This window comes from Symphalangus syndactylus, chromosome 23 (assembly GCF_028878055.3).
Source record: "Symphalangus syndactylus isolate Jambi chromosome 23, NHGRI_mSymSyn1-v2.1_pri, whole genome shotgun sequence".
In the NCBI taxonomy this organism is placed as follows: Eukaryota; Metazoa; Chordata; class Mammalia; order Primates; family Hylobatidae; genus Symphalangus; species Symphalangus syndactylus.
This window is the reverse complement of record NC_072445.2, coordinates 34673707-34684597: the sequence shown is the minus strand read 5'-3', so window position 1 is coordinate 34684597 and position 10891 is coordinate 34673707. Positions and strand designations below refer to the sequence as shown.

Below are 10891 nucleotides of genomic sequence, written 5' to 3'. Positions count from 1 at the left end.
TTTTTACAAGCAATGGTAGACATTTCAAGAAAATATTACACCTAGAGGACTGGATACCAAATGAAGACGTACTCTACCTTGGGCAGAAATTTAATTTTTTTGAAATCTCCTGGGTTGTTCTATCAGAAAAATAATTCTTCCATTTATATGTGTAGACACAGTCTATGAATTTTACATCAACAATATTTTAGAAAGAGACAGTAAGGTCATTACAAATTAGTTAATTAAGATATTTGGAACAAATTCAAATGAAGTAACCTCTCTGTATACTTTTTTCTTACAAAATCACTAGAGGTAAAAGACGTGATTCTTGCTAGGAAGAATAGCTAAATAACAAGTAATGTGAAATGCCTGTAATATAAAAAGAATAATTTTAAAGTAAGTTGAATAAGAAATTTTGAGTTTCACACTATGAAATATTTTGGTAAGGCAAGTAATATTTCATCCAGAATTAAAGGAGAACCAGCCACAGGTTCTCTTCACTAAAAATGTTCCCAGTAAGGAGGGCCTTACCCTTCCTGTTAGAAAGTCCTTGGAAGACCTTGTCTACGTACCTCCTTATGTATAGGAGGACGGACATTCTTTGTCTAACTATAGTTAAATTTTACACAAGAGTTTTTCTATAGCATTTCTCATCTCTGAATTTCTCAACGTGTATATAAAAGGGTTCAACATGGGTACAATAACTGTATAAAATACAGTCATGAATTTATCAATAGGAAAGTTTGAAACAGGTCTCACCTATATGAAAATACAGGGAATATAAAACAGGACAACCATGGTTAATATGGGGGCTGCAGGTAGACAGGGCTTTATGCCTCCCTTCCTGACTGTAAGTTTTAAGGGAGTTTAGGATGACCCCATAGGAGATTATTAGAAGGGTGAAGATGACCATGCAGATTGCTCCACAATTGAAAACCACAGTGAGGCCTATAAAGTAGGTGTCAGTGCACGCCAGTTCCAATAATGGGTACATGTGACAGAAAAAGTGGTCAATGACATTGGGGCCACAGAAAGGGAGACTGTATACAACAACAATTTGAAATAAAGTATGTAAGAAACCTCCAATCACTGCCAACACCAAGAGAAGAATACAAACTTGACGATTCATGATAATCAAATAGTTCAGTGGCTTACAGATGGCCACATAGTGATTATAGGCCATGCCCACTAGAAGGAAGATGTCAGTACCACCAAACAAGTGGTCTATAAATAGCTGGCCCATGCAAGCTTGGAAGGAGATAGGCTTTTTATCACAGAGTAAGTCTATAATCAATACAGGAGAAATGGTGGTGGAATACACAGCATCTACAAATGACAGGCACGCAAGGAAGAAGTACATTGGGGAGCCAAACGAAGGGCTGGCAATAATAGTCACCACAATGAGCAGGTTTCCCACCATTGACAAAATATATGTGAATAAAAACATGACAAATAATGCATTTTGCACATCAGGATCCTGAGAAAAGCCCAGGAGGACAAATTCTGTAATATTTTTATTCTGTCTCATTTTTTTCTTCTTTAAGGCTTGCATCAGAGGTGAGAGCTCAGGAAAACATTACCTTTAATGAAGTAGTGAACAGGAATAAGATTACATCCATTATGTAACAGAGCACATCTTCATTGTTGTATCCTGCATAGTGATTCACACACAATAAACATTTAGTAAGTCTCTATTGGGTTTCTCATCCAAAGAGCATATCTTCCCTTAACAATTCTATTTCTCCTCGAAGATTTTAGTTTCAGCTACAGGTAAAGGCTTCTGCCTCTATGTTTTAGTGAATATTCTATACAAAGGAAGAGTTAAAGTCCCAACAGCCACTCATAATTTTGTAACTTCTTATTTAAAACATTTTTCTGGGCACAGAATCAGCTGTGATGAATAGCCAACGGGTCCTTGGTCTCAAGAAAATCACTCTTTGCTGGTGGTAATAAACTCTAAATAAATAAATCAATGTAGATTTAGTCCTTTATGTTTGTATTTCTAATATCTTATAATATGATCTGTATAGCACCAAGAATAACATCTTCTGAACTATCTCACTCAGTACTCTCGCCCTCCACTGTTAGACCATGCATTCTTGCCTCAAAGGATGTTCAGTCTTCATTAGTCTTCCATTAAATGCCAAAAGACAGGACTCTGAATGTATAAATGCTATGATATTATTTATTACATTGTTCCCTGTAGCAATTACTTAATCTGACTCATTGTCCAACTTATAAGGAGCTGTGATTCTCTCTGTTCTATCCTTGGCTATATTCCAATTTTTATAACACTTACATACAATATTCTGGTTTTCAGCGATTAAATTGAACTCAAGTGAACTAACTCATGACTATCACCAACTACCAAATATGCCATGAATATTTTTTTCTGAGTTCTTGGGAGAAGCTAGGTAGTGAGAGAGGAGAAAATAGACACTGTAGAAAGGGGTACAGAGCAGTAGGTCATGGTTTTGTTTATAACACTATTTAGATTTCAAGAGTACTCAAAAATAGAATCTTAGTTACCAGATTCCAAAAACAAGCATACTGTAAGAGAAATTCCATGTTCAGTGTAAGAAGGCTTGGATTTGAGTCATTTTCTGAATACATTTACAAGTCTGTCTCAGTTTTCTCCCTGAAAAACACTGGGATTAAATTTGAGAAATTCAGAATCCTTTCTAGTCAACCATCTACAAAACTATTAGAGTGCCTCTCCTTTATGGTATTCTGTTGAAATTTTTTCATTTGTTATAAATTTGTAATTAAATAAGAATGTCCAAGCTCATGATTCTTACATGAAAAATGGTAGTCAGTGAGATTTCATTATTACAGTGAATAAATAATGACTATAAGTTTCTCACTGAGTATGCACCTACTTAAGATCCAGGACATCTTTAGAGAGAAAATGTAGCACATGTTGAATAATGTGGATACTGGAGACACACTGCTTCAGCTACAACTTCAGCTTCACTATTTTTTATGAGATTTTGGGCCATTTAGTGAAGCCCTCTGTCCCTTACTTTCATCATTCTTAGAATAGAGATCCCAATAGTCCTTATCTCTTAGAGTTGTTTTATTAAAACTAAGTAAAGTGCCTAGAACACTGGCTGGCACCTGGGAAGGGCTCAAAAAATGATAGCTACTGTTAGTGTTCTTGAATGCTTCACTGTGAACATAGAATCAAAACAAATCATACAGATCTTTGTCAACTTTAAAAGATTTATAGAAATAGTCTGGGGAAGAAAAATAATAAGAGACCTATAATTCAGGAAAGCCTTTTGGGGGCACACAATAAAATTTTATTCCTTAGAAAATAATGATTTAATTATATGAGCAGTAATTTTACCTGTGATGGAATGTATCCTGATGAGAAGCAAGCAGAATTATAGTGAAAAAGTTGGACCCACCATCGGGGAGAACTCAGGAAAGGAAAAGAAGGCTAAAATCAGAAAACAGAGAAATTTAGTTAATAAATGAGTATTCACAAGCTATAAGAAGATTAATGAGATAATTAAGTGAGGCTAGGATTCTTTTAAAATCTTCTCCAGAAAGATACCATTTATTGAGGAAATACTGGAAGTGCAAACTCCTGTGGGTTACCGGGGTGACTCAGAAAGCTTTTTGGGGTAGGCATAATAAACACAGACAGGATCATAGTTTAAAAAAAAAAATTCAAAGGAAAAAGGAACACGTTGTTCCTCAAAGTCTCTAGATCTGACAGTTAAGGACAAACTTAAATTACAGAGAACAATGAGACAAGTACAGATACAAACCCAAACCTTCTGATTACTCACTGCTGAGGAAAATGGCAAAATTACTAAATCTCAAATGTAGACAGGATGATTTCATTTACTTCAATCTGGCAGTGGAAGAGGACATGTGTGCAGAGAGAGTTTGAGCTGTCTCTAGAAGCCAGCTGTGATGAACATTCCACATGTCTCATTCACATTAACACTTCCAGCTGATTCCAGAGTTCTGTCACTGTTGAAGCCATAGACTGATAGAGATGCACCTGCTGAAGAACACAAGGGAATAATGTAGTCTATAGCCAATTCTGTTATTTATTCACACCTTACTTGCTGCAAGGTTTAGTGCCTTTTCCCTCTTTCATCATCAAAACTAGATTTCAACAGGATAATTCTTTTGTCAATTTAGATGTTTACTTGTATAAAATGGGGTATGTAAACTATCTTCTATAACTTAATTAATTAAAAATATAATACTTTAGAAAGTGAAAGATAGCATTACTAGGCTTTCAATGTAAACTGCTAAGTTAACATTTTTTCTAGAAAATAATAATTTAACATAATTTCCTAAGGACACGACATTTTGAAATGATAAAATGCCATAAAAACATAAAAATCTGTATAATATTATATTTAACAGTCACAGTTTTATGAATCTATTGAAATTACAGTAGACTGGATACTTTCCTGAGCATATACACCTACTACAATGATTGCTGGGATAATTTTTAGATTCATAAGTAAAAACCCATATTATGCTTCCAGAACATAACAGGCATTGGTTCTCTCACACTCTAACACACTTGACATGATCTGCAATTTTAAACTCCCTATTCAAATATATCTGAAAATGATTGTACATCTTTATTAATAAATGATATAAAATAAAACTTTCCAAAAACAAATATTATGATTAAAAATGAATTGGTTTATTATACATGTAATATGGAACATGTCCTTCTTATTTGGCAAATAGAAAAGGAAAACAAATTAGGCTATATATTAAAACCAAATATACATTGCATATTTTGAGAACTGTTTATGTTTGCTGGCTTTACTTTCCCAATTAGAATCCCTTCAGCAAAATCACATGGTGTTTAAGACATTAGCTACATTTCAACATATCACATGAATTTTCAATTAATATCTCTTGTCAGTGGTTTCAAATACTCACATTGTGGTCCAGAAAACCAATACTTCTTTCACCAAATGTTAACGTAGATACCTCAGGCATGTATGCATGTATGTGTGATCATAAAACACATGGGTATAAATGGCTGATCCATGGATATAGAAACAATATCTATGGGCTACAGTTTCCACAGTCTCACACAGGCTTCACATTATCTCAGTCATTAGAGAAGTATGGCATTATCCAAAGCAGATGACCAAAATGTAAAGATGCTTAAACATAATGTAGAAAGGTAATAAGTATTTTTACCTGCTGGAAATTTCTTCATAGAAAAACAAAACACTATCTTTGCATGACTATATAAAAATTGATATAATTAGTGGAAATTAACCTAGACAAGACCCTTATTTGGTGACACAAGCAAACAAAAACATACCAACACTAAAATTAATTACGTGAAAGTTTCCTCAATTATGACAAAACAACCAGAAGTATTTTAGTGTGATTGAAAATGTATGATAACATTCATGTCCTCAGCTATTAAGCTTTGTACCTAAAAAGGAAAATGCTGAAATTTAACTTCATGGAAAAACAAAAACAGAGCTTTCTTACTGGCAGAAGCCAAATTCTTCAGTCTTCAGTCATTCAAATATCATTCAAACAGCACATCCCTAGGACCACTTCTTTCCTAATTAAAAACATGTTCCTGTATCTCCGCCACCACATCCCAGTTAATTGAGAACTTTAACAAATTTTTACAAGAAATAGAGGATATGATGTAAAACATCACAATCAGAGGACTTGATACCAATTGAACACATACTCTAACTTAGGCAGAAATTTAACTCTTCAGATATCTCTTGGGTTATTCTATCAGGAACATAATTATCCCATTTATGTGTAGACACGACCTATGACTTTTACATCATCACTATTTTAAATAAAAGATATAGCAGGGCATTATAGATTAGTTAATGTGAATATTTGGAATAAATGCAAATGAAGTAATCTTTCTGAACACTTTTTCTTCCCCTTAGAAAATCCCTAGAGGAAAAACACTTGGGTCTTACCAAGGAACAGCAGCTAAATGTCAAGTAATGTGAAAAGCCTATAACGTGAAAAGAAAAATTTGAAAGTAAATTGGACAATAAATTACGAGTTTCACATTAGAAATGCTGAAGTAAGGCAAGTAATATTTCAGCCAGAATGAAGGGGAAAATCAGCCCTAAGTTCTCTTCCCTAAGCATATTCCCAGCAAGGAGGGACTTACCCTTCCTGTTAGAAAGTCCAACCCAAGAAGATCTGAGGCTCAGAGGCACAGAGACTAACAAAGGAAGTTGACATTCTGATTCTTGGAAAAACAGGTAATCACAGATTTGCAGTTTTAGGTTAGAATACAGGCTTTTGATCAAGGCCTGATTCTATATCAGATATAACCATAATGATGTGTAGTTCATTAATTCAATCCTTGAATTTTATTCTACTAACAATTCAGAAACTGTTTCTATAATAAAGAATTTATTTTTATTTTATTTATTTATTTTTTGCCAACAAGGTAGCAGTGTTTAAGTGTTTCCATTGTTATTTTCATTGCTTGGCTTACGATCGGCTTCATTTATCACCTTCATCTCATCATATGTTTAGTTAAATATTGGATCTTCTGTGCCATAAGAGCCTTAGGTAAAGAGTCCCATAAATACTTATCTGAACCAGCTAAGGTCTTTATCACTTAACAGGCTCCACTAAAAGTTGGTCATTTTCAACTTACCTAATAAATGGATTAAATTCATCCACCCAAATGTAATTGGTATCACTTCAAAAATTTTAAAAGCATGTCTATAAGCACTGTGCTCTCTTATTGGTAAGTAGTAACAGATGTATAAACATATCCTTAATTCTGAAGAACTATCAGATATGATCAAAGATATTGTGGATTAATTTTGACTCCAAGATGGAGAACTAATATAAAAATAAGCCATCATTCTCTATGCCCCTTCTGGCTGAATTCAAATAACTACTAATGCTTTCCACTCTGTAAATCACACAAACATATTTGTTAGATCAGATGATTCCTACAACAGCTTAGTATCTGAATTTATTACCTCCAGTCATAAAAATATATAAAAAATATCAACTAACATAGAGATTGCCAAAAATATTCCAAAGTCCATAGTAATTCTCTGCAATCCATACGTATCTCCAAATTAGAAAGTTAAATATAGATACAACATATACTTATTTTTAAAAGGAGAAATGCATATGCATTAGTCCATTCTCAAATTGCTATAAAAAATACTTGAGACTGGGTAATTTATAAAGAAAAGGGGTTTAACTGACTCACAGTTCCACATTACTAGGGAGACCTCAGAAAACTTACAATCATACCTCTTCAAAGGGTGGCAGGAGAGGGAATGAGTGCCATGAGGGGAAATGCCAGACACCTATAAAACCATCAGGTCTCATGAGAACTCACTCATGATCATGCGAACAGCATGGGGGAATCTGCCCCCATGATTCAATTACCTCTCACCTGGTCCCTCCTATGACACATGGAGATTATGGGGATTAAAAATCAAGATGAGATTTGGGTGGAGACAAAGCCAAGCCAATCAGTATGTTATGTAGTCCCAGCCATTTTTAAGACTGATGTGGGAGAATCCCTTGGGCCCAGGAGTTTCAGTCCAGCTTGGTCAAAATAGCAAGACCCTGTCTCAAAAAAGAAAAAAAAAGCTAGAGGGCACAACCTTGCATCTGGAGTCTCTTTTCTCTAAAACTATGAAATAATTCTAAAAGCCATAAACGATAGTCTGAAAAGTTGTGTGAGACTTTCGGTAGATGCTTTACCCTAAGTGACAACATGTGAAATTGAAAGTGTACCAAGGAAAAGAGTCCTTTGTAAACAAGGCTTTCATTTGAGACCACAAGGGGATTTACTCTTGGAGTAGGAAAGCGCAGACAATGGTGCAGTCCTCAAAGAACCTGAAGTCCAGCTTGCATCATCTAATTTCTTGATTGAATTAAGACTATCTGGGATTGTTTTGCTACTCCAATCCTAACTCTTCAGTAAAAATATAGGAAATTCCCTCTTAAAGAAAAAAAAATTTGTAATTGCCTCCTTAACATTTCATACGCAAAATCAGGCATTCAAACAAAGTATCAGAGTGTAGAAGACATGGCCTGATTGAGGAGAAGTGCAACAAAAACAAACGTAGATGATCTAAATAATGAAAAATAAGCATTTTAACTAAGCTTGGTATGTACAAATATTAAAACACAAGATACATAATAAAAACCAAATGAATTGAAAAACTAAAATATATAACAAATTAAAAATTCAGTGATTGAATTTAATGCCAAATTAGATGAAAAATTAGAGAATTAGTAAACTACAAGAAATGTTAGAAGAAAATACACAGACCAAAGCAGAGAGAAAATAAAAAGCAAATGAAGAAAATAGTATAAAGGAGATAAAAATGACACAGCACAAAACTCTGACATACTTTTAATTTAATTGCGATTCCAGAAAAAGACAAAAAATCAGGTAGGCAAATTATTTGAAGAGATATAGCTGAAAATTTTCTAAAACTACTAGATGATATTAAGCTATGAATTTATAAGGTGTTAAAAGTTTCATGGAAAAATGAATTTTAAAAAGAATAATTTCTTTAAAAAGGATAAACAGAAAAGGGACAACAGAATAAAAGCAAAATACAGACAAAACTTTTAAGAACATACTGCATTCAAGAAAATAATAATAAGGCCAGGTGCAGTGCTTCAGGCCTGTAATCCCAGCATATTGGGAGGCCGAGGCAGGAGTTTGAGACCAGTGCGGCCAACATGGAGAAATTGCATCTCTACTATAAGTACAAAAATTCGGTGAGTGTGGTGGCTGGTGCCTGTAATCCCAGCCACATGGGAGGCTGATGCATGAGAATTGCTTGAACTTGGAGGTGGAGTTTGCAGTAAGAAGAGATGCCACCACTGCATTCCAGCCTGGGCAACAGAGCGAGACCCTGTCTCAAAAAAAAAAAAAAAAAAAGAAAGAAAAAAAGAAAATAATATGACTGACACATTATTTCTTAAAAGAAGCAGTGAAAACCAGAAGACAAAGGAAATGTCTCAAAATTAAACCACTTCTAAAAAATCCATTAGTAAAAATAAATCACAGAAAGTAGAAAATATTTTGAGCCTAATAATGAAAACACAACGTATCAGAGCTTCTAAGGCTCAGCTAAAAACATTACTTGCATTTGCTAGAAAATAGTAAATACTGAAAAACAGTGTACTAAATATCTATTCAGGAAATCATTTCACTTAGCATAATGTCCTCTAGGTACATCCATATTATCACACTTGATATAAAAACATCACAGTGTACCCCACAAATACATACAATTACTATTTTTAATTAAAAACAAAATAAAACAAAAAGCTTATTAAGTCCTTCATGTTTTCAAAAATAACATAATATTTTTTTGAAGGTTTGAATAATATTCTATTATGAAATATTATTGCATTATATAGACAAACACAAAGGGCAAAAGGTACAAATTTTCATTTATGTTGGATAAATAAATACTGGTGATGTAAGTTACAGGATGAGGTCTGTAGTAAATAATACCATATTTTATGTATGTGTATGTGTGTGTGTGCATAGATTAGACAGATGATAGATAGCTCAAGATGATAGAGAGATAGAAGATAGATAACGGATGGATGGATAGAGAGAGATAGAGAAAGGAGAGAAAGAGAGAGAGAGATGTCACATTGTCTTTATTCATTCGTCTGTTGATGGACACCTAAGTTGTTTCCATATCTTGGTGATTATGAATAATGCTGAAGTATACATGGAAGTGCAGGTATCTCTTTAAGATACCAACTTCATTTTCTTTTGATACATACCAAGTAGTGGGATTGCTGGATCATATGGTAGTTTTATCCTCTGTAGTGTCTTCTATAATGGCTGTATCAATTTACATTCCCACCATCCATGTAAAAGGATTTTTTTCCACACCGAAGGTAAAGACCATATGATCTCAATTATATGTGGAATCTTAAAAAAAAGTCAAACTAATAAGAGCAGAGAGTAGAATGGTGATGGCCAGGGAGTGCAGAGATGGAGAAATGAGGAGATGCTGGTCAAAGAGTACAAAGTTTCAGTTATGCAGAATGAGTAAGTTCTGGAGAGCTAAGTTGTAGCATAGAGACTATACTTGGTAGTACCATATTGGATAATTCATGTTTGCTGAGAAAATACATCTTTAATATTCTCACCACACACAAAAGTTAATTATGTGAGTTGATGAACATGTTGTTTGTGGTAATCATTTCACAATGTATACATTTACCAAAACATCACATTGTACATCTTAAATATATATTATACAATTTTTTTTGTCAAATATACCTCAATAAAGCTAGAGAAAATAAAAAATAAACTATGTTTGAAAGATGACAACAACAAAAGAAGTAACCAATCTGCATGGAATGGCAAAAAGAGACAAAAGTAGGCAAATGCCGCACTGTCCCTGGAAGGTGGTCTGGAAGCACTGGAGTGAAGGGAAAGCTTTCCAGAGGGCAGTATTTTGAGCCATCATCTGGTTTTCCACTGTATGTGGAAGGAATGACAACCATACTTACAGATCTATACTGAAAATGGACGCTGGCTAAAAGGTTGGATAAGCTATTGAGGAAATTGGAAATTTAAAAATGTAAAACTGATGACAAAATAGCTGGAAAAACAGTATGTGGATGAATCTCTCGAAATAAATACCAAATATCACAATGTTTGTTTCCAACATAAATGCCTAACAAAAAAATCTACTGCATGGGGAAGCTTCCAGGAATCTCATAAACATGAACTGCACTTTGGATGTCAGTCAGCCTTTTTCCTAGTTACCTTTGAAGTCATTGTTGTAGAGATGAATGCTCTACAAAGCCTCAGTGCACAACATCATCTGCCTTTCACCATGTCTGCTCTGGCTACTGTCAGTGCTCAAGGTGCAAAATACCATCAGCAACACCCATC

At 34.2% G+C, this 10891-nt stretch overlaps 1 pseudogene; it reads right to left on the bottom strand.

Annotated features, from left to right (window-relative positions):
• Nucleotides 1–597: 597 nt before the first annotated feature.
• Nucleotides 598–1510, bottom strand: LOC129472924 (olfactory receptor 4A8-like; annotated as a pseudogene).
• Nucleotides 1511–10891: the final 9381 nt, after the last annotated feature.